The 25,878-nt window shown below is 36.8% G+C and overlaps 1 protein-coding gene across 4 annotated transcripts in view; it reads right to left on the bottom strand.

The window, feature by feature from the left end:
- LRBA (LPS responsive beige-like anchor protein) overlaps nt 1–25,878 on the bottom strand; it is a 367,611-nt gene that overhangs the window by 67,114 nt on the left and 274,619 nt on the right. The gene's annotated exons all lie outside the window — the stretch shown is intronic.

Raw genomic sequence — 25,878 nt, 5'->3', positions numbered from 1 at the left:
GGAAGCTTTCCTTTACTCCCGTGTTTGCATGCGTTAAAAGAGCTCATCCTTTCAAATAGGTATTTCGTGGCACTAATGAAAAGCAGCTTTCATTCAAGGGCCTCCCCATTCATTTTGAAAGAAGGAGAAAATAAAGGCTTCAAAGTACAACTAATTTACTTGGTCCAGCCCCCATTTTGGTGAGCCTGTAGGGTTGCATTGACCCCAGAGCACAACAGCAGCAAGAAGAAAACCATGCTTTAGAATGCCTTTTTCATACGAAGTTTAGACACTTTCGTTCGATTTGGGTTGTGCAGTAGGTTTCTTAATGGCAGATATTCAGGCCTTCATTGAGCAATGCAGGCCATAGCTTCCCGCTGCCACGCATTGCCAGCCTGGAGGCAGTGTCTCCTTCTGGCGGTGGGAGCCTCGCAACCAAGCCAGCAGTGCCCGCCTGCTGTGGGGAGCAGGACTGGCAGCCTCCACTGCCTGCAGGCAGCTATGCTCACTGCACACTTCTTTGCCATCTTGCTGCTTTATTTTACAAAGCGGAATTACACAGAGCGAGGGTATTACTACCTGCTGTTTTACAAGCAATCAACAATTCATTCTACCAGTGTTGTCCCTTACCTGCTGAGCAAACGCTTTAAAATAGTACCACTAGCTGCCCAGTAACAACTACTGTATGGTAGCAGAAGCAATTCAACGAATGTTTACACTGAGCCTCTGATTTATTTGACAGCTTTACACCTTCAAGACATGATACAATTAAATGTTTTGACAGGGAAACAGAAATTGTGTAAATTAGAAAGTCATTAAAGAAGTATAGAATTTGAAATCAAACTGCAGTCTAGGTATAAAATATGGTTCCTAAAATGTTCCTATAAAATAGAAAAAAAATGTATTTAACTTTTAAAGCATGATTTTTTTATATCCAGAGGCCTTCTGCTACTGTGTTCAACACAGCAAAACAATACCTCATTTAACCACTGTGAGCATGCAGTTCATAAAGATTAAATGCAATTTTGTGATAATTGTTTTAAAAAGTAAGCAAATCATGATTTAAAAAAAAGTAGCAGACCTAAGATATTAGAAGATCTTGATTTATTGTGTCTTTTTTTGTTATTTCAGTTTTTTCAAAATATAAATCAACAGCTGCCACGATGGGTTAGGGGATAAACAATGCACGGTGATGTTAATCCTACCTCTCCAAGGCACTCTAGTTCCAGGCTCAGACAGTCCTTTGTGCTTATGGAGACCAGAGAGATACAAGCTGGCACTTCTTATCACAGAGAAGAGGGCACACAATGCACAAAGAATGTTGAATATGGGGTGCAGAAAGAAAGAAAGAAAGAAAAAAAAACACAACCAAAAAAACCAGCAACTGATCATTTCTGTGTTTGCAGAACAATGATGGGAATCACTATTCATGTTCAAAATGAAAATGAGAGTGTTAAAACTAAAATCGTAGAATCAAAACAAATGTCCCTAAACTGCAGTTGCTCTCTTCGAGGTCAGCTTGTATCTTTAAAAACAGTTTCATTATCATTTTTGGTAGTATGTATATAAAATGTAGGCTTATTGCAAGACTTAAAAGCTAATTGTTTAAACATTGTATAATTATATAACCATTATTTAAACATTAAAGCCTTTAAGCAACTACACTAAAACATTTAGAATCAACTTTGTAATGCAGCTGAAGAGCACTGTTGTTCTAAGGCAAACTGTAATCCAGCAAAAGGTAACAATGACCAGTTGTTTATAAAAACCACTGAAATGTTTGGGAACTAGTTCACATTCTCATGCTGTGTTTATGTTTCCATTTATCATCCTTCTCCCTGAGAAGATAGCTCAGAAGGAAGAAAGAGTAGAGAACAAAATTTTGTTTAAGTTACACATGCAGACGTCAGGTAATTTAACAAATAGAGACAAAAAAGGGATGCCTGTGTACAGCTAAAATCATTATTGCATTAGGTCATTTTCTCCTCTGTCTTTCTTTAAGGGACATCCTTGCCATGCAGTTTATATTTATCTTGTATATTCAGCTTTGCCAAGAACTTCTAGCTTGCAAACTAAGAAAAGAAACCAGAAATACCATCAAAATGGAAGAGTATATGATCTATAAATGTTACTGCAGTCTTACTAATCAAAGAACAGATCTGAACTCTGGTTACAAGTGCACATCCTAACGATTGATTCCCGCTCTTTTCACACTTTTCATCTATTTTTTTGAAACAAAATACAACACAATATAGTATTACACCCGTAGGAAATAAATTGGAGGTGAGGATACCAGTTCAGGATTGGTACAGTGGTCAAATTGGAAACAGTTATTCATCAAACCCTTCATTAGGAGGATTATACGACTTGGTTACTTATGACTGCAGTGAATTCTATTCCTGAATAGAAATCTCATTTTTGCCCTACGCTCATAAATTACTGAAGCCACATACATTTTCTTAATGATGTATGCGATAACTCAACACGGGGAGAGTCTTTTTCCTTACACCTCAACTGAAGAAGATTCAGGGAAGCCATTTTGTTTAATCAAACATTTGGTTTTCAATTCCAGGTTCAATGACTCACCTGCTGTCCAAATACCACAGGTTTTGGAATAAGCGATTACAAAAACTGTGAGGATTAAAGTAAAAAACAGTCAGCGCTTCTTAGAAAGAATTTCACTCTCACTTAGAAAGAATTTTTTCTCTGGTCATTATTATACTGGGATGACTATAACTAAAGAACCACATAGGAAAAATGTTTTCCTGTAACAAACTGAAGAGAATTCTTACCACAAACAGGGAGTATTTGCTTGTTACAAAAGAATCCTAAGTGAAACAAACTTCTGTGTCAAAGTGTTCTCATTATGTTCCTCATGTATTTAATGTAGGGACTTCCAGAAAGGACAAGTATTTCTGGTTGAGTACATCAGCCTTAATATGGAATATTCCAAATATTTATAACTGCAATACTTGAAGCTGTTTCTTTTTTTTTCTTTTTTTTTCTAACTGCCTTGCGTACAATGCACTTATTTCTCCAAAAAATGTTTCTTCCCCCCTGGGATGCGAATGCTTTAGAATTACACAAAACAAAGTGGACATACATGCAGCCACCTCACAGAGGTGGACTTTTTATTAGATGTGTGCTACTGGCTCCCTTGGCATGCACACAACAGGTACCAGAATTATTCCACTATCATCTAGGGTGAACCTAATGAGGTTCAACACGGCAAAGTGCAAGGTTTTGCATTTGGGCCGGAAGAACCCCAGGCACCCGTACAGGCTGGGAGGAGTGGTCCTTGAGAGCAGCTCGGCAGAGAAGGACCTGGGGGTCCTGATGGATGAGAGACTGAACATGAGCCAGCAGTGCGCTCTGGCAGCTCGAAAGGCAAATGGGATCCTGGGCTCCATCAGGAGAGGGGTGGTCAGCAGGGACAGGGAGGTGATCGTCCCTCTCTACTCGGCTCTTGTGAGGCCCCATCTGGAGTACTGTGCCCAGGTGTGGAGCCCTCAGTACAAGAAAGACATTGAGATTTTGGAAAGGGTCCAGAGGAGGGCGACTAAGATGATCAGGGGGCTGGAGCACCTCCCCTATGAGGACAGGCTGAGGGAGTTGGGCTTGTTCAGCCTGGAGAAGAGAAGGCTGCGGGGTGACCTCATTGCAGCCTATCAATACCTGAAGGGAACCTACACCCACGAGGGGAGTAAACTCTTCAAAAGGGCTGACAACAGCAGGACTAGGGGAAATGGATCGAAGTTGAAGGAGGGAAGATTTAGGTTGGATGTTAGGGGGAAGTTCTATACAAGGAGAGTGGTTAGGCCCTGGAACGGGCTGCCCAGGGAGGTTGTGGATGCCCCGTCCTTGGATGTGTTTAAGGCCAGGTTGGACAGGGTCCTGGGCAACCTGATCTGAATGTGTGTGTTTGGTGGCCCTGCTAGGCAGGGGGGTTGGAACTACATGATCCTTGAGGTCCCTTCCAACCCGGGGTGATTCTGTGATTCTGTGATCTAACCTAAAATAAAAGCCTGTAAATGGTATAAAAATGATTAATCGTACCATTTAAATTAAAAAGCAACAAACAAAAAATAACTAAATCAAACCAACCAAACAAAATTCCACTATACATACAATAAAAACCCTCCTTTTTTTTCTCTCCAAACAAAATTATATGGTAGTCTGCTCCAGGGATGGGGTGACGTGGAAAAAACACACAGTGATAAACTCCTTTCTGAGAACTCTTTCAGACCAAGTGAGGATTCTCTGTTCACCCTTATGCATGTAATCAGCTAGACAGTAACATGTGCTATCCATAACAACAACTTTGACGTACAAATGAAAGCATCCAGAATGCTCGACTGGAATGATCATAAACCACAGACAATATTCCTCTTACAAGAACTAAAAATCCTGTTAAATTTGATAAATAAATGAATATACAAATGTACTTGTACATACACGTACAAGTACGGAAGAATCTTGAAACACTGCTTAACTGAGTGTCCTGTACCTGAAACAATAATAAAGGGAAACTTTTAGTGATTTTATGTTATTTCCATTCAGATGACAGAATTTGTTCATTGCATAATTTAATATAATTCATGCTTCAAGTACTTGTAAATCAAGGAAGTTTATTCCAAATTTCATAGGAACAAAGTGTTCCCCAGTTTTGTTGCATGAAGGGAAACCATAAAATGACCAAAGCCTTTCCAGGGAATCTGAATGTGACTCAGAAAGAGGCCTGCATATTTCTACATTTTATTCTTTCGTATCTAACTTGATCATCATTAATCATTTAATTGTGACAACATCTATGTTATTTTATTCATGAAATAGTTTTGGAAATTTCAACTTTTAAATGAGATTCTGTTACATAAAACTTTTCACAAACTTTAAAGCATTTAAATAAGTTCCTTGTTCAAGATTTTTTTTTTTTTTAAAAGCAACTAAATAGACACTTTTAAAATCAACAATATTAATCATAAAAATATGAGAATCAATATTGTAGCAACCAAAATGACAAGCGCATACATTACAGAAAGTCCTATTGTGTGTTTTGCTGTAAATTGCAGGTGTCATTATATTAATAACCAAATAAATACATGACGCAGTGCAAAATCTACTACGTCAGTACCTCCTTTAAAAAGTACATTCATTTTTATAAAACCCCTAAGCACATAATCTTAGGAACTTCTCACATAACACAGTAAGTGCCATAGAAGGCTTTACGTATTTTGTTCACTTGTGCAACGTATGTACACCAAACATAACCCACATAGTTTTCTTTTATACAAAAACAGAACAGGCCACATTATAAAGATTTAGAGTAACAATACAGAATAAGGGAAAAGTGCTAAGATTTATTAACCAATTAAATGCATAATTACCGATTTATCCTTCAAATTACACATGAAAAGCCCTATTATTGTAGGCTGAAATGAATTTTTTAGTGCATGATTATTGGCAAAACTGACCAATTTCACAGGAAGTATTCAGCTGAGTGCACCCACCAACACACATATAAACAGATGGGCAGGAAAATTAAAATACTTCAGAAATGCAAGTTCCAAAAATGCAAGTGCATATGTATAGCAATTGTATATGTCATGTTCATCAAGTCGTTATGACAGTCAACAGTTGTTACGGACTCACGTTTGACGTAACTACATCTGTTTGTGTCCCCAGATTGAAAGCTAATACATTGATAAAGTAACTTCGGGAACTACAAATATAAAAGCCTAATAAAATATATGTATCTAAAAAGGCTATGTTAGGTTTTGAAAATAATTTGTGTTACATATATTTTTTCTTAAGTGTTGTTTGTTCTGAGCAGAGGATATATGTAAGACAACCAGTAACACACTGTCCACAGAAAAGAAAAAAAGTAAAAGCTTCCAGGTAAAAAAGAAACCCCTTAAAAGTCAGTGACTCAACTATGGAGAGAATGTTTGCCAGCTGCCTTGCATTCCCATATTTGCTTTCCAGTCATTTCACTACCATTACAATGTAATGTTTACTACGTAGCACTATACAAAAGTTGCATAAGCAATTGGAAGCCATAGAGCTAAAAGGCTTAAAAAGGACCAAGTAGGAATTTTCAGCATTACAACAACCTGAAAGCAATGGAGGCTGCCTCTCCCTGGTGCCTAGCAGCTCCAGCTGTGATGCCTAGCCCAAGATGGCCCTCTCTGGAGTGAGAAAAAGGGAGAAACAGAGGACAAGTAGACCCCTCATTCCTTCTAAAGTTTGCCTAAGGCAGCATGAAGGAGGATGAGGGCAGGGAGAGTGTGCTGCATTGCACTCTCCCCATCCTCTAAAACACACACTCTACATTGCTGCCTCCCAAAACATCTCTTACTGTTATGGAAGATTTAGGAGTTGAAAATCACAGTTAAGAATTATGGACCTCAAAACATGGTATTAGTATTATTATTTGTGTAGGCACATTTTAGGCTTCCTACTTTCCTACTTTCAGTCTTCCATATGCAGAATTCAGAGATTTCTTTAGAAATCAATAAACGATAAAACCTAGACTCCTGCAAGCTAATAATTTCAAGATCCACAGTTTTCAGCAAACAATTGGAACATGAGAAGTGAGAAAACCCAGTTTGTCGGAAACGAAAAAAATCTTTAAGAGATGGTGTTAATGGAAGCTGGAAGTGAAAAATAGTTGTAGACTAACTTCGCTATATAACCTAAAGATCCTTCTATGTAAAACAGCAGGAGGTGGACATTATATTGAGTGAGACATATACTGACGAATATTTTCAAAGGCCTGACAGTTGCTGGTACATTCAAGCCAAACTAGAATTCATATTATTAATAAAAATACAAAAACAAGCAACTAAGTTTACATGAGCCTTACGTTAATCTCAATGCACCAGAGGTGTTAAGTAGAAAAGTCAACAATGATTAGGATTCAGAAATGTGTTACTGTTATAAAACTTTTCATTAATCCTGTATTTATAGAGGGCCTCCTCTTTTTTAGCAATTAAATCCCAAAGACTTTCCCTATATGAAAGTTTGGACTTCAGTAAAACAAAATCAAAACTGCCATGCATTTTTTTTTTTCAACTGAACAAAATAATTCCCTTTGATGAGATGTATCATAATGAGAGATCAAAATTATTGTAATAAACTGAAGTATAATTTATACACAAAAGAGAAATATCCATAATATTCATGATCAAAGTAACAAATTATCAAAAAAAAAAAAAAAAATAGAACAAAGAAAGATTTAAGTACTGGTACAAATCCAGACGCACAACTAGTGAAAATCATCTGCTGATTTAAAGCTTGTATGCTCAGTTTAGCTTAAGTAGGAATTACAATGACTTAAAACACTGAATTCAGAATTTAACTCTATTCCCTAAGGAAATAACCCTTAGGTGCCTTGTCAATTCATCCACCTGCCCATTCCTCCCTTGCTAACACAGAAATTTCTAGCTTAACTCAAACTGATTTGCAGGGCAAAACTGGAGTCTGAAATATAATGCCATTTGCACAGGTTTCTTTTTTTCAGAAAATGCAGGGTTAGACGCAGGAGAGAAGGGTAAACATAGACCCTAACCAAGGGAAAGCCAGGCACGATGTGTCCTTAATACCCACATGACTCTACCTCAGCCAGCAGATGCACACTGGCCACATTATCATCAGTAACGAAGCTTCTGAGTAGCTACCAAATGCGGTGGCATGTTTCCAGCTGCGATGTCATGAGGAGTATCTGGGAGGAGTTGGACTTCTTTTTAATGGATGAAGGGTAGGAAACAAAGGGCACACGTAAGTAGGAAACAAGATTTCCACAAAACCACTGCTCACTGAACAACTGGTTACTTTTTACGGGTAAGTGCTTCAACATGAATTTCAGTAATGTAACAGATGTTACAGAAGAAGTTGTAATGACAATTTCCAGCTCTACTTTGAGAAAAGCATAGATAATGTTGGAGATCTTCAGAACACGAAGTACAGGAAAGCCCTTTAAAATTTGCTCATAAAAATATGTATACCTGTTTCTTTAGCATTTACTTTTAAGTATGTAATCACGCAAAATAATTTTAGTGTCTTTTAAAATGTACTTCATGCAGACATCCATTATTCTAACTTATAAAAATGAAAGTAAATTAAGTCCCACACAAGAAATTGCATGCAAGTGTTAATACTTGAGTTAGCAAAGTACACCGACATATTTTATAGCTTACTGGGTATTACAGCTTTCACCTTTCTAACAAGCTACATAAACTGAAAACGTGCAATATGTTTAATTAAGTAAAAAGAATGTGGCCATTGATGCTAAAATCGCAGACTTTTAAAAAACACGATTCAGAGATTTTTGTCAGGCAAACTAAACAACGGAAAAGTCTGTACACGGTCCCTCAAACACGGAGCAAAAATCAATTTTTTCTCTGCATATTCTTACAACCCACATGTGTCACTTCAAATTCCAAATCCAGATTTTGGAGAGAACACGCATGTTTTTTGGACTGCTAGAGTATGCTATGGAGCTACTGTTCCTACATATACTTAATATGAACCAGTCCCTGAAACACTAACTGAACATAAATTAGAAATGTTGTCATTAATTTTATTCCACTCTGGAATCTCCATTACTCAGAACAATAGGGCACAAAACAGAAAACCACTACACATACACACATTGCTTTGTGAAATTTGGCATCCATCAGTGTCATATAAAACACATTAAAAAAACAGCACTACCAGTTTTAGCACAAATATTTAAAGTGGTTCGGTATAAACTTTATGTCCAAATAAAGTCTACTAATATTCTGCAAGCAGTGCTGCAGCTGCATTAGCTCATGTAATGTTTCACACATGGAAACCAAGATGCAAGATTACCTCATTTATGGTAACACTCATAAACTACACAGTACACAGTAAACATGTCTACCCAGCAAATTAAAATATCACTGCACTATGCAGCAGCTGAAGCTATCCAGAACCTGTTTATAATCCAATAGAAACAGAAATTTGTCTTCAGTTCTAGAAACAGGGGGGAGGGAGGGGAATCAAAGTCTAAGTAAAATAAACTGCACTGCAAGTGTCACTTGCCCCAAGACTTCCTGCTTCCCACAAAAGACATGCACTCATTCTGGAGATCAAAGGTCACAGCTTTACAATAGAATACATTGTAAATAGGTTTAAAATAATTGAATACAACTGCAAACCAAGGACTCATTTATAGCTTGCTGGGAAAAAAAAATATGGCTGTTTTAAGTCATTCCAGTATATGAACTGAAACCTGTATTATAAAACTGCATCTGCTTCAAAACTACCAGATCACCAGCTGCATACCAGTTGTATTTGGTCATTCCACAGCCATCTAAATAATGAAATGCCTTGGAGTAAATTATATGCCACCACTGTTTTGAATATCCTCTGCAATGTCTGGAGAAGCATAAAAAATAGCCATACCTACCACTAAAAGGCAGGGGGCCTGGTACCTGAATTCTGTCCCCAGAAAAGCAACAGCCACTTACTCTGTAAGGGCAAGCATTGATGCAAGTGCTTTAAACAGTCACCTGTGAGATAAATTCTCTCTCGTGCTTTGCTTATCAAATCTAACTCACTCCTTGTGCAAATGCCTGGTGTCGCGGTGCCTATTGCAACAGGCTCATGGGTGAGGATGGCACACTGCTCCTTCCCTGCCTGACTTGTGAGGTCTGGGTGCACGTGCCCCAAACCAATCAGCATCTCTCCTGTGCCTGCAAGAACTACTGGCACACAACCAGCCTGTTCTCGTGTCAGGTATGTGAGCACAAGATGTGCTGCAGGCTTCTCTGCAAACGGGCATATGCTTAGCAGCAACTGCTAGCAAAGATACCAAACATCAATGTAACCACGTATGCAATTTGATAAACTCATCTTTACTCATTAATAGAAATGTCTCACTTCTGAGCTGAAACAGCCCAAAAACTGGTTGAAGAACAAACATACCAAAAATACGCACAACACGTGCCATAACTTATTAGAGCCATTGTTGCAGACCACAGACTCCTTCACAGTTTACAAGCAACAACTATTTTTCAACCAAAGCAAGCAACTATGTCACACAGGTCTACATTCAGAATCCACAAGTAAATTTTTCAGAATTATTGTGATTAATAAAAGCTGTAGCTCCTTACATATCCAAAGCCTTGCACAAGTTTTCATGGGATAACCCTCTGAAAACAAACTACTCCCTGATAGTTACATTTGCTAGGGTTTTTCTGGCATGGAATCCATCCCACATTAGTAAAGCCCAAATATCCTCCTTCAGGGCATAATAGAAGTGGAGGTATGCTGGGATTTGTTAATGAATTTGCTGCCTCACCAGGATAAGGGCAGGAAATCATTCTATTATATTTACTTATTTCTGCTTTTAAGCCTAGCTACCTCTATTAGACTAGCAATTACGTCACTACAAAACCATAATCACTAGTCACAGCTAAAAGGTCGGGACTAGTTTTTCTCTTTACAGGACTGAATTGATGCTCATTTTAACAATGACAAAAACAATTAACTACTGCCTCTTCCCTAAATCACTGGTTTTCAACCTGCAGTTTGCAGATGCTTTTGGTCTATGGACTACTTCTAAGAGACCACAAAGACTAATTAAGGAAAACCAGCAGGTTTACCATTAATCAGGTTAAATTTGCTACATAGGAAAATGCATCTTCAGTACAAAATCTTAGAGGGCCCCAGAAAAAAAAAAAAAAAAAGCCTGAAAGTCACTGCCACAGTTCTTCCTTTTTGCAACAGGAGCAGACCTCGGAATTCTTACAATGGCTTTGACCTCTCAACTGCTGCAGGTGAAAAACTTTCCCAGAAAAACTGAAAGTCTGAATAGTTCAAGAATTCTACGTTAATCTGATTTCTGATGGAACATTCACCTTTGTAGCTGCGGACTGGCAGATTTCATTATCTTTGCTCAGTTCATCTGTTCTGGCAGTGTTTATGGCTGTTAATAGAAGTCTATAGAACACTTTTACACAACAAAATAGATCACATCTAAGAAAACAGACAAGCTGACAGCAAAAGATGCAGAATACTCTCTTTTTCTTTCCTACACATTACTTATTCTGAGCAATAAATTTCCAGATTTATCTCGTAAAAATCCAAACACTTCATGAAGACTACTATCTACCTGATCCACGCACCACCATCATGAAAACAACCACCACTCTTACCTAAATAAGACTTCAAAACACTCAGAAATACAATTTCTTTGGCAATGCACTTTGTTAGCGCATTGGCCTTCAGCACAATCTTACCATTCCATATCATTTCATGGAATGCCAAATAATCATACTGGACATAGATAAACAAATTTGTATCTTCATATAAACCAAAAATTACCAGTAATAAAAATCCAGAGTCTGCTTACTTCTATCACAGAAAGATGTAAATGCTTTTCCACATTGTGAACCCATTAAAAAATAGTTTAGTTTCTCCTCTTCTTCACACAAAGAGAGTAGTTATGCTCTTTTTCTAGATATTTAAAAGAGAAAACTCTTATGCTATAACAACTAAACCTCCCCTGGAAATCTAGATTCTGTCTCTGCCAACTAATTATTCTGATTATACCAACCTTTTCACAAGCACTCCTTAGTAAAATCATCCATATTTTGAGGTTACTTTAATTGATTCAATGCCTTCTCAAACACTGTACCATGCTTTTTTTTTTACTATATTTTGCACTTAGCATATAATTTCTTTATGTTTCAACTGCACTACAAAATCAGTTTCCGCAGTGTCACTCCACTCATTTTCAATACCCTAATTATAGAAACACAACTATTTGTTGTGCTGACAGTCAAATCATATGGAAAATTAAAAACAAAATCTTGCCTTTTCTTTCACAACTTACAGAATTCTTAATACTCTGAAAAAAGGCACTTCCTAATACTTTCAATATAGATACCCACAATTAGAATGGATGATAGATCATCATTTTTAGTCTGCTCTCCAGTTAGAAAAGAGGAATAATATCATTTTCTCATCACACAAAGGTCACGCAAAGGTAAATGTTAAAGTTTGTGGATGATGCAGATGCTCCAGTGGCGAGTGATAAAGAAAAGGCCACGCATTTCCATGTCTTTGGAACACAGTTCAAACAGCGTGCAGTATAAGAGGAGGCTATAAATATGGCATTATGGAGGAAAAAAAACAAAACTGACTTAGAACTTGAGCCCTGTTCATCTTATAGACTGAGTACTGCCAGAAGAAAAATAAAAGCATGTCATCATTTAGTTAGAGGGTACTTGTTAAGTATAAGCTGAGGAGAAAAGAAGGGATACAGGTGCCATTTTGGTTTCGGTTTTACAACTACTCTAAGTTCATAAACTTACTGCATAAAACCTACAGAAAGACAAAAAAGGACCATGATAGTTGAAAGACATAACAGTTCTCAATACCATCTGCATTTCATTTCTAAACTCATTTAAAAAATAAAAGAATGTAGTAGGTAGTGTAGAATCAGTTCTGAAGGAATTCACAACCAGAATACTTTCTTAAAATGTTTTCCCATTGCTGACTTTGTGGAAAGGCCCTTCAGCTACCAAAGCAAACAACTGAATGATGTGAATTCAAACATGTAATGACTGTAAGGTCAGCACATGACTGCTAAGCATTCATGACCTCAAATTAAGAGGTATTACCCTCTATCTACTAATCCTCAGGTCACAAATGTATAGCCTAGTCCAAGAACATTAAAAATTCCTGAAATTTGCTTACACCCCACTGCTTGAGAAATAGAAAGCCAACATGCTTGAAGTGATCAAAGAAGTGAAAAGGGAAGTTCTGCTCTCAAGCAGCATATTAAAGAAGTCGTGCCTTCCAGTTACGCTTTCTGTTGATGAATTCCCCTATGATTTTTATATTGTTATAGAAAAACAACTAAATTCCGAAAAAAAAAGCACTCTAATTTTACAAATTCTAATATTTCAGATCCAAAGCGGAATTTTAAAGAACAATGAAAAAGAGGCTACGTTCATCTTAGTAGTAATGCACTTGCATGGTATTAACTATATGATAAAACCACCTGACATCTACAAATTAAGTTCTACATTTTGACAGAATGGTTAGACATTCTTATTTCTATAATGCTTTATTTTTTGTCACTTCTAGCACATTTAAGACATGTAAGAGCCTGTCAGAATCACTCTGGTGGTAAGATTACAAAAAAGATTTTTAATCAGAATAAAATCCTAGCCCATTACACTATCATTACACATTTTATATCCAAAATTTGCTTGTTAAAATTTAACAGGAATACTTGCACTTCCCATACTTAAAAAAATGCACAGTTTTGCTAAGTTCTGGATGAGTTCATGGAGACTGAAGAAGTTCTTTGAACCTTCTAGCTGAGAGCAGTTTTCACTACAAATTTCATACCTAATGCGTGAGCCTATGATTTCATTAAGATATCAACAAGATTACTTAGCTTCCTCAATTAGGATCTCTCACGTAATGACTGGAGGCTGCTGCCTTGATTTGTCAACGCCTTGTGCATCTGCCATTTTTGCATTTAAGTATAGAAACAGAAGAAGCTCCAAAAAACAGAAATATAGGTGGCAGCTGTATTGATTTCTTATTTTCTCATTAGCTTCCTGTTAAATTCTCCACTTCTCTGCTTACACCAATTGATTTCTGGAACCAAGCCCTCCTTCACTATTCATCTGCCACAACCTTCTCAACACTTCTTGCAGAAAATGACCTTTGATTTGAAATTCCAAATGTACAGTATTTTGTTTCAATCCATAACTTGAGGACTAACATGGCTTGTGGAAAACAAGTTCTGGAGACTATTCTGGTTACATTTTTTCTTCACTTACACTCCTGCTTCTCACAACTTCGTAAACATGATGATAAAAGAAGCAGGAAAACAATCTTTCAGTCAAAATGTAAGATCGTGGACACGTTTCCATCTCCAGGAAAGTCCATGGCTCGCTTGAAGGAATACCAATTAAAAAAAAAAAAATTGTTAATTTCCTCCAACGTTGGGGCTTGTAAGAGAAGGGAAAAAAATGACATATAACAGAGGGAGCCATCTGGCAGACCAGGGCAAGACCTGGCTTGTCCAGCACTGTTATCAGATGATCTTCTAGCAAACTTACTTGTCCCCAGATCGACCTAATTAGGGATAATGTTGTATATATGCTGAAGCAGAGAGGTATACAAATCAAATCAAAGTCACCACAGCTTATAATATAAAACATGCCAGAAATAAAATTGAACCCTGAACACATGGAATTAACCATTCTAGTGCACAGTGCATCTCGTGGCTATCTTCCACATCACCACAATATCAAAGTGGTAGGAAAAACAACAAAAGTTAACATACTACTACAATCTGAGTATGAGGGCCCAAAAATGGGTCATAATCGGGTTAGATGATATGCCCCATGGGAAAAACCTCAACACAGAGTGAAATTTTCCATTAAGTGGTCATCTGTGTTTATGACAATAAGTTACAAACCTCTCTGTATCTGGGAGAGAGGAACCCAAAGACAAAGGAATTAATCCGAAAATTGCTCTCCTCTGAATTAATTCTAAGCTAATAATGCATATAGGACAAAATGCAACTGGAACAGACTTCAATAAATACGTACAGCCAGAGAGGAACACAGTCTGCTAAAAACCTGAAAATGGCTTGGATTTGTCCATACTAGCAGTAAAACCAGGCTTAGAAGACGCTCTGAATGTCAGCTTTGCTCGTATGCAGCTTTGGAATGGATTTTAATCTTAGCTTAATTGCCACATACAGTCCAAGAGTGCACCTGCATGATATGCTTGCATGAATCTTCAGAGAAAATACTGAAAGTGAAGACATTCAAGTCCATATAGTTCATGTGCTTGTAGTGTTGTTAAGAACAGTTCAATAACTTAACTGGACTATAATAAGATAGCCCTATGAAAATATGAAGGATTATTTATTGTTCTGTGATTTACTATGAAAAGCAGAGAACACTCCAGCAACTCTTGAGGCATGTTTTCACCGTCTTCCTTCCTAATCCTCATTACAAAGCTCTTTTTCTGCCTCGGAAAGCAGATGGGAAGAGATAAGTAGCAATTAGGGGCTTTACTGCCCCTGTGGACTCTTCTGATGTACACTTTTTCACAGATCTTTAGAAACAGGACACTTCTCCCCATTTTATTTTAGGTATACTGTCTGGAACATCCCCAACATCATTGCATGAGGTCTGGGGTTTGTTCTTGTTTTTTTTTTTTTTGTTTTGTTTTTTTGTTTTTTTGTTTTTTTTTTTAAAGCAATATAGAATGCTGTATTCTAAATTACTTAAAATTAATGATGTTATAAATGAAAGCTCCATTATTACTTTCATTGTTCACATTGGGAAACTGAAGTACTTGGATTTCCTAATATTTGTAATCGACTCTCTCTAAACTTCTTGCGTGCTGCTGAACCTATCATGTTTTGACAAGGCCATTTCAACTCCCACTGAAAACAACTAACTTGGATCAGACCCAGCATTTCTTCTTAAACAATGAACTAGAGAAGCAGAATAAATCCTGCCAATTTGGACAGGAATAAACAAAAAAATCTCACAAGCGTTATCTCCTTTGTAAATCATCTGTACAGAATTTTGTTCACTTATCACCTATTTGAATGTCGATTACATTGCTACTATTGCAAATTTCTTTAATCTCACTTTACAAGCTGTTGCTCTTTATTAACAACGCCGTTCTACCTAAATAAAATCCAAAGAGGAAATAAGCTTCAGAGTGGAAAGAAAAAATCCTGGGGGAAAGATAGGTTTCATATTATTATTATGTTGGAAATTCATTTTCAAACTTATTTAAGATGGAGGAAAAAAAACTACTACTTAAAAGAAATAAGCCAGGATAGCGTGGTTCGAGAGCCTTCTTAGAATTACCTCAATTTTATCCTTCTGTGGGGACGCTGCACAATATCCTCCTACAAAGCAGCTGCACTAATGGAAGATACACCTGTCCTCTGTTGGCCATTAAAAAACCCCTCTGCCAGAAGGTGCTGTTCCTCAGATCTGCTCCAGACACCAGCAAATGAGGGTTTTCTCTAACACATTTAAGTCCAAATGAACCACGCTAGACAGCTAAAATATTTTCCAAATACTTCAACTAACACGGAAAGGATCAGGTAAGCACAGACGTGAGTAATTTTACTCAAAAAAGTGTTTCCACTACAGTGTTTCCAGTACAGAGGGAAACTTCCGCGCTTCAAAAGCACTGTATTGGATTGAAATGCAGAGCAAATAGTGTTTGTAGCTATGCAATAATGAAATAAGGAAATTAAAACCGGCCTTTTACTGCAATTGGTTCTGTAGATTACTATATAACTAGCAAACTTTTCTGATGCAGTTCAACAGAGTAGCAAGTACTTAAAACAGTACAAAGCAGCTAGCATATGCAGCCCGTTAACTAATACGAACTGAGAGTTGAAATTACAGCCTAAGAGATTTAGGTCTTAAATTACTTTTTTTAAAAAAAAGAAAAAAAAAAAAGAAAGAAAGAAAGAAAAGAAAAACATTAAAACAACAAAAAACACTGAAAAAAAGACATTTCGAGTCCTTACTTATTTAAGGCAGGAGCAACCACTTGACCAAAGGAACTTACTGTCTGGCCAGTACATTCATTACTCAGGTAAGCATGAACTTGTTTGTCAAAAGCCTGCATTTGTTTTGCTGAATACATTCTCCAACTTGACTGATGGGCTACAGACTGGCCTCTCCTTAAACCAAAAAGGTTATACCTGAACCTCCAATTAAAGGGTAACAACTGGCAGATGTGAGGAACATCTAGCAGGAGGCTGATGTTGAGCAGATGGGCTGGAGTGCAGCAACCTTTTCCATCCGTTTCCACCCACTGCTTTTGCACAAGTGCATAATCATCACGAGCCTGACACTACACTTCCTCCAACAGCAGTGGGATACCCCCTGCAGAGCACAGTGCTGCCGTAGTTAAACAAGTACCAGAAACGTGGCTGACTAGCAATCACCCGGGTGTAAGCCCATGCTGCTGGCTGCAGTTTCTTGAGATATCAACCTTTGCAGAGAAGATAGTTAAAGAAGCTTCCATTTCCAAATGCTTCTACTTGCATGACACCGCAGCTAGCCTTGCTGTTATATTTCTGCTAAAACAACTGCCCGTACAGCAATACTGTAAATCAGATCACTGAAGTAATAACGAAAGTTCGGGGGAAAAAAAGTCTTCTTTACTTCATTTCCGTGTAAAGTAGTCTCACAAACATTACTTCCTGAATGAAGGCCACAGGTGGAGAAACGTGCTGAAGGACAGGACAAAGACAAAGGGGACTTCACTTAGGCACGTGTCCTGTAAACCCTGACAGTTTGGGAACTATGTCTTTCTGCAGAGGCAGATCTGTTGTACAGAACTTCAGCATTATTTGATACAGTTAAGAAAAAGGTATTTCTATTTACGGGAGCAAGGAGAGACGTTGTTTCTTTCATGAAAACCTCACACATTCGTGTAAAGTGTCTTAACCACTGAGCATAAGATCCTGTCTTACATGTTTTGTAGTCTAAAAAGCTAGATAGTCTTTCATTTATGTAAACACCTGTAGTCTCTTTCTGGTTCCTGATGCTATTCTTACTCTTCCTAGTGTAATTGCACGCTCTTCAGAAAGTATTACGTTGTAGCAACTTTTACTTTTTCATTTTATGAAAAATCTTTACATCCTTATGCATAAATTATGTTATTTCCTCATGCCTTTCCTCAGTCTTATTCATTATTTTGTATGCTTTCGTTACACCCCTTCTTATTTTCCTCTATTATGGGAAGAATAAACTCTTTCTCCATACAAGTTATTCCTGCCTTCATATCCTTGTCGTAAGCGTTCTCCAGGTGCTTTTAGCACCATTACTCTTCCTCATTCCAGGCTTGCAAAGAGTGCAGTCATGTCAGACAAAAGCACTAAAAGCAAAGCCTCAGATGACTTTTTTCTGCATCCTTCCATATAGGGCACAGATGGCCATGTTTTCTTGACTCCTCCCCACTATCAGCTGAGGGCCACAAATTCAGCTTATTTCGCCACAGCATCACATAGTTAACTTTAACAGAATCCCCCTTTCTTCTCCAGTACTGGAACAGAAATTTCTCCACATTCTGACTTCTTATATACACTTTATTTAGAAGAAGTGTCCATCTAATTTAAATTTGCCAGCGTATTTTCCCATATGGTCTACAAATAAACTTCAGATAACATTGAAAAAAATGCAACAACATATTCTACAAAGCCTCTCACCAGTACATTCTGCTGTGTGGAAATCCTGACCGCTATTATTTCACCTTGCAGAAGGAACTAGTTTCAGAATTTCTATTGATAGCAACTTCCAATCAATACTTTTAACTCGTAAACCAAGGAAGGAACTTCCATCACTTTCAAACCTTTTTCCTCTCACTGCTATATTTTGCTCATGATGCAAACTGTCCATGTTTTTAAAAATTTCTAACGTGTTTTCAACAGCAAGCTTCACAGCACCATTTACAGGAAGTGCCCAGCCAAAGCATTAGGAAAGTAGACAAACAGAAGACAGACAGATTTAGTGAACACCTGTTAAATGGGGGCAATGGCACCAACACAATTGTCTGCCACTTCATTTCACACAGTAATAGCTTTAATGTCCTTCATGGGCTCACTTTTAAACACCAGTTCTACAACATCAAACAACAGAAAGCTGAAAACAAATTTAATTGTCTAGACTACATCCAATCAACTTTTTTCTTTTTTTCATTTTTGAGAGTTAGATTGCTTCAATGATAATAGTGTTGAGGCTTGTCAAGACAGCTTCACACAATATATCTCAATTTAAGTATTTTTAGTACTTTATTGCAGAGTTAGTCCTTCCATGATTAGTGGTTTATCCATTTTACTCAGTTGGAGAAAATGCAACGCAAATCAGAAATGTGATGAAATTACTATGTCATTTCGAAAGTTTTGAAATCCAATTGTTACATAATTGAAAATGTAACAAGTATATTTACTCACTTTAGTTTTCTTTCATATTTTTAATAACTGCATATGCTCGAAATATTGTCCTTTGGCTTTCTGTAATCTTTCACAACGACAAACCAGTCTCCTCCATGTTTTAAAATTTATCTTGGCTATAATAAAATTTCTTACCGAATGTCCACAGTTTTACTTGATGTTTTTTTCTTTTGTCTCTTCTATGTGCTTTCTAGCTCTTTTTACTACCATCTCCTCAGTTAAAACATTCGATATTCTACTTAATTTTTCTCTTCTTAAGTCTCAGACTTCTCCCACACAGATGCGTTACAGATCATTATGTAGTGTCATAATGATTATCAAGTAATTTTAAGAATTTTTAAAGCATTTTCTTTTGTTTCGTATTTCAACATGAGAGTATTATGCTAGAATTACTTCATACATTGAATGATGAAGACTGGCTGAGGAAGACACTTATTTCTTTAATTATTATTTTCCCCCCATAACAGCAAAGACAGAGAGACTGCAGGCCTCACCACTATGGCCCCCGCACCTCAGGTATTTATAAACCTGGATTAGATCCATTCTCACTCGTCTTTTCTAAAGGCTAAATAGAGTCAGTTCACTCAGCCTTTCTTCATAGGGGAGATGCTCCAGGCCCTTCACTATCTTTGTGGCCCTCCACTAGACTCTTTCCAAGAGGTCCCTGTCTTTTTTGTACTGGGGAGCCCAGAACTGGACACGGTACTCCAGATGAGGACTGTATGTCCTCAAAAGTTGATTCTTTTACACACAGAGTCAATATAATGATTGCACAAAGAGACAATTAGTACATATCAATCATTCTCAGATTTTCAGAATATTTTTTAATAGTTTGCATATCATATTTTTTAAAAAAAATATTTCTCTGCTTTTCAAAATGACCTTATACTGAATGATTCCTCTATTCTCTCATTTAGAATGCTCTGCAGATTAGTTTTTAACTTGCACTGATTTTACATACTTGCTGTTCTGCTGACATTATTACTGTTACTCTAGACTTAGATGAGAACTGAATAAGGTATTTGAAAATACGTAGTCAGGATCTACTTCCCCTTCCTTTCTATGATAATAATCACATCTGTACATGTCATAATTAAATAAAAACTGCTCAGAATTATCCAATATTTCTTGATTCTGGCCTGCAACCAACTATTTATGTATGAAAGGGGAACAGACGTACTTTTAGGAAGTGCAGAACATACTTTAGTGACAAATACATGTTATAATTATTTTACACATGTAACTGTACAGCTGGATCGGTAATAAATGTGTGTAAGTGGTACACTACTGTAATTAAGCAAATACAATACTAAGAGCAAGTACAAAACAAATGGATGTAGGGCAGTGTTGGTGTGGGCTAACTTAAAGGGAACACTGGTCATAGAGTAGAACTGCACTCTCCATTTGTAGAAGCATTGTTTGAAGAAAGGATGACACTTAAATTTACACTCCATTTGTTTCTTTATGTGTTTAAGAGTCTTTCTGCCAATGAAGTACATTCACAGTACTTTCCAGGACTACAGGACTGCCTTCTTTTCATACATGAGAAAAAAACTGCGTCAAATAACATCAAATTTGTAAACACACTGATTCCTATATGCCAGCAGTCTAGACATCTCACACCACGATTTCAAGAAAGAACAGTAGCTCCAAGAACTTTCTGAATTACAAAACACATTTTCTGAGGCTTCTATGAATGTAAATCTTTATTCTACCTGATAGAAGGTCTTGCAAAAAATTTTTCCCACAGAGACAGCCTGGATGCAAGATGAAGTAAATGCAGCACAGTGTTTTAAGATGCATTGTCAACAGCTGCAGTTAAACATACATTTAATTAAAGTGTATTATGCACACACACACACAAAATGTCTGCATGTGACATAAAAACACAAATATTTGCCTGGAAGATTGAAGTTATAGATTACTTTCCAATCTACTTTTTCTATTATAAATTTATGAAATTGATTATTTAAACAAATTAAATCGCACGTAGAGTTCATAAATATCCTTTCAGAGGATATTGTGTTGCATAAATTCTAAATTGCAAATAAGGAATCACTGAAGTCCTGCACATTTCAAGTTGCAGGCACCATCTCAGCTGCTGGTTCATTACATATATCTGACTAACAGTGGTACATTTAATAGACTGAAAGTAGCATGACATTTTTGAAATCAACTTCATTTTTTCATTATTTCACTTCCCATGAATAAGAGAGAGTGAGAACACCAAAACTGCAGTTCTGCACATTGCTGGTGCTCACCTGTTTTCTAGCATAAAGTAGAATAGTCTACACTATAGAAATAATGTGCCATATTGATCAACGATGACTCTCTAACTCTGACTGTAGATCTTTCTTACCAACTGGGGATTCTTAATAGTGATTCTTTTTGCTCCGTGAGGATTTGTGTTTGGGTGAGCGGCTGGCCTATCCCTCCTCTCCATTTTTCTTACTGCACTATGACAAATTCTGTTTATAGTACCTTTATGTATTTAAGTATTTAATTTGTTTCAGAAAGCATCCTAGCTTCCACTCATTACATTTTCAATTATGTAACAATTGGATTTCAAAACTTTCGAAATGACATAATAATTTCATCACATTTCTGATTTGCGTTGCATTTTCTCCAGTACTGAGTAAAATGGATAAACCACTAATCATGGAAGGACTAACTCTGCAATAAAGTACTAAAAATACTTAAATTGAGATATATTGTGTGAAGCTGTCTTGACAAGCCTCAACACTATTATCATTGAAGCAATCTAACTCTCAAAAAGCTGAAGCTCATCAAAGCTGAGCAAAATTTAGTTATCCGTTGATCAATAATTTGAAATTAATTCTTATATATTCAAACAGCCACCCTTCAAACACAGGACAGAAGAGACCACCTGCATGTTCAGAACAAACCTAACTGCCTGATCTGGAATTTTATCAATTCCTAACTCTCTGGAAGTAAACGACTTTTCCTTGGTTTTTGTAAATTCCCACTCTGTTATTCATAATAAATTTCTACCACCAAGGCTTAATGAAGAAATCACCATCCGCAACAGGTGAATTTCAATTTCTAAATCAAAAAAATGTTCTGAAGAGGAGCTTCTAAGACTTTGAAGCTAAGAAAGGACTTCAGAAAATATGGAAGGCTGACGTATCAATGGCCGATATAACAATGTATCAGCTACTGGTACAGTTCTTATAAAATATTTCTATATCCAGGCAACACCTGAACAAGTACCTCTTTAACTCTTTCTGCTCTGTGTACCTTTCTCTTTCCTGTAAGTTTCTCAGAATTATTGCATTATTATTTGTTAAGATACCACACCAAGCTAGCATCCTCCCCTGTGCTCATAACTGATGTCATGAAGACATCATAATTCACTTGGAAACAACAAAGTAAAGATGCAATAGTACAATATATCTGGGATATTTCTGTTTTGTTTTGTAGGAGGCAGGGAGAAGGATTATCATTTAATTTGATTTATTTTAAAGCTTTTATTAAGATAACACTGTAAATCCTATTACTAATATATGCATAATGATACAATTAAAGATTAATAAAGTCATTGTAAATCAGATCTATGAAAATTGAAAAATAATTTCAGTTATCTTAGTGGTTGTTCTGTGACATTAAATATAATCTGGAGCATTAGAAATATATATATTAAGCTTTCTGACTGATTTAAGAAAAAAAAACATTACTTTTCCATCAAACTGTAGTCTCAGAGAAAAATATCCCTCTCATAGCCATTGATTAGCAGCATTGTAAAATACTGTGCCATCATATATATAAAATACCAAATATATGTACAAGCAGTATATGCATATTACATTTTTTTTTTTTGCTAAGAATGGCATCCCGATGCTATCATTTAACTCATCATGACATTCCATCAATCAAACACCACTTTTAATTATACACCATTCTGCCTTTTCTCCCAAAGCAAACACAGAAAATACACAACAACCTTTTTCAACCAAAATATACACTTTACAGAATTAATATTAGATTAAGAATCAGTTTTACATCAGCTATCAGCCTGTCAACTAATGTTCCGGACCCCTGCTACTGACCCAGTACCATACAAGCTGTTATTATGCACTGTCCTACATGTCATCTGTTCCCTGTGCTGGTCTGCTCCAGAAAGACAGACAGCTGCAACAGTATATCCCTGTTCAACCTGAGGACCATCTGACTTTAATTGTAGCACACAGCTTGATGTGGGTCTGGTTATGAGAAGCCAAAGTATCACACTGTAATAATCTGGAAAAGCAGAAACCTGCCAACACAAGGCTGCAAACAGGGCTTGGGCTGTCTGGCTGTCTGACGGGCTGCAGGAAATATGATTAATGAGCAAGGTATAACGATATCAGGAACCCGATTAGCACCACAAAAAGGTCACAGATCAAAGTAGTATGCATTTCATGAGCTCCAACCATTGCATAAGATCTGTGGACTTAAAAAGGTAAACTGAAATGCAAAGGGAAAAAATATCCGTGTGTCATTGCTTACAAAATGAGTGCTTACAAAACAATGATCACTAGCTTCGTCTGAACCAGGAAACTGTAAGGAAATATCAACTGGATGAATCGGCTGAAGCTGCAGTATAGCACATGTCCTTGATAGTATTTGAGAAAGTACACTTCAAGCATTTCTCATAAACACTCCCACTCTACTTAAAAACAAAATTTGATGATGACAGCATCATATCATTAAATATTAAAAAGAAGAAGCAATTTAATATTTCTATGTGATTTTTCTCAGATTTACTCCACTGCCAAAACAGCAGATCGTAAAGGGCGTTGCCCATAACACCACTGAGAGGGCTGCCACCACCAGAGTAAGGGTGAGTTTGTCACATAAAAGCAGTTAATTGTGGCACTGAGGCTTACATTTAATACTACCAGACAGGCAAAAAGTTGGTATCTGAATTATAGTAACAGTATCAAGGATATACAGTGTCACAAAAAAGGTTGTTGTTTGATACATGTTAATACACTGTCACTCGGTAAATTATTCCACACTTTCAAAATTAACATATTTTTTTAAAAAAGCTGTATTTTGCCCAATTATGTAGAGCTTAAAAATGCCATTTCCCTGAAAAAAAAGTTGATTCTGAAAACTTCAATTTATAGCTACTTTTATGTTCTTTGAATGTGCCATTTGACAAGTGGTACTTTTTTCATAGCAGAAGTCATGACATCAAGCAGATTACTAACAGTCTTTCTGACTACAATACTTTCAGAAGTCACATTCATTGATGAATAACTACTTGAAAAAAAATTTGAGAAGGAAACATTAATTACATTTAGATATTATATAGGATCTTCCAATTTTGTAAGTAATGCTGAGCAAAATTAGCAAATAGTAATTTGAAGTACTTGTAACCTTCATCGTTCAAACATACAATGGTTAACATACTGCTGTTCTCAGACTCAGATTGCTTTCTCTTTAAATGAAATAGCGGATACATATCAAGCACTTCCCTTACAATGTTTTCTGAACTGCTTCTTTCAGGATTTAACAAAATAAAGACTCCCTTAATGTAGACTGCATAAAAAAGAAAAAAATTACATTCAGAATATGGATTGAGTTTATTACTTTTTTAGAGAAGACTTAAAAGGGCTTTTACGTTTTGTGCCCTGAGTTTAACCGTAATAATCAAACATACCTGGCTCCAGCAACGAGGCACTTCACCTTGCCAATATAGCACAAGTGAGAGATACGAGAGAGGTACAAGAAAGGCAGACACTAGTAGCAAATGCTTTGGAAAGTCACAGAGGATTGAGGGAAAGGCAGGTCAGAAAGTATACAAAAGTACCCTCTGTAAATGAGAAAAACCTGGCACCATGGCTAACAATTACGAAAAGAAAATTAAGAGCTAAAATCTTCGAAAGAAGCAGGAGATAGAGAACAACTTGCATTCGTTGTGTTGAAAGCCAGATCTGTAATTAATTGAATGAGAAATATATTTTATGCAAAAGCTGAAACAACAGAGTGGTGAGAGATCAAGGCCAAAGGCTGCCTTTGACAAGTCTGCCTGAATACATAACTTCTCATTTCTCAGAATACTCTGAATCACCAACACATGCCAAACTCAAAAGGGTGTCAGGCTACCCCCCTAACCGATTACCTATCAGCACAACAGTAAGTTGTGTTTGAATACAGTTTGCCAAGTAGTCCTGCTTTATGTTAGTATATTTTATACCTCCCTTAAATACAGCTTGCATATACTTCTACACAAAGCCAAACACTAGATTCACCTAACACAATTTGTTATTATGGTGTACCCTGCAACTGCCACAAATGTTAAGGTCATCAAGCTCAAGAGCCTACATAAATATAGATCAAACAATATCTCTGAAGACCATGGTATCATGTCACCAGTAAAAGTGCATTTAGAAGACTTTGCTAACTTATAAATCACAGGTTTGTACAGATCTGACTACTCTGCATTTTTATGAATAGCAGCTCCAATGTTTTCAGCACTCCATTTTCAGTGCTCATTTTCTAGCTTGAGAATGTCAGGGCATTATGAAGTCAAGGTCTGCTTCCTGTGAAAAGTTTCTAACAATCTTCAACCATTAATTCTCTCTTTCCCAGTAGCTGATTACGACATGAGAACTCCAGCCCTATGTTCACTAAAAAAACTAATTCATTTTTAGAGTGCCACTGATGCAGAGTCCTCCCATTTAGGAAAGAACTTCATTTAATAGCTCTGAGAATGTGCTGAGACGCGAACAATACTAATGTAACATATATTCTGTAAGTCATTATCCTGCTCAGAGAGCACAGCGAAGACAGGAAATGCTAACACCAGGATTTTCCAGAACAGAGAAGAACACAGTGGAACAAGTTCAGGGAATGAAGTGAGTGAAGGAGAATTTACTTTTATTTGTAAAATATAA

The sequence above is a fragment of the Centrocercus urophasianus genome, unplaced genomic scaffold (assembly GCF_019232065.1).
Source record: "Centrocercus urophasianus isolate 14NV4802_14NV808 unplaced genomic scaffold, USGS_Curo_1.0 seq_3, whole genome shotgun sequence".
Lineage (NCBI taxonomy): Eukaryota > Metazoa > Chordata > Aves > Galliformes > Phasianidae > Centrocercus > Centrocercus urophasianus.
This window is presented reverse-complemented; position numbering and strand designations above follow the sequence as displayed.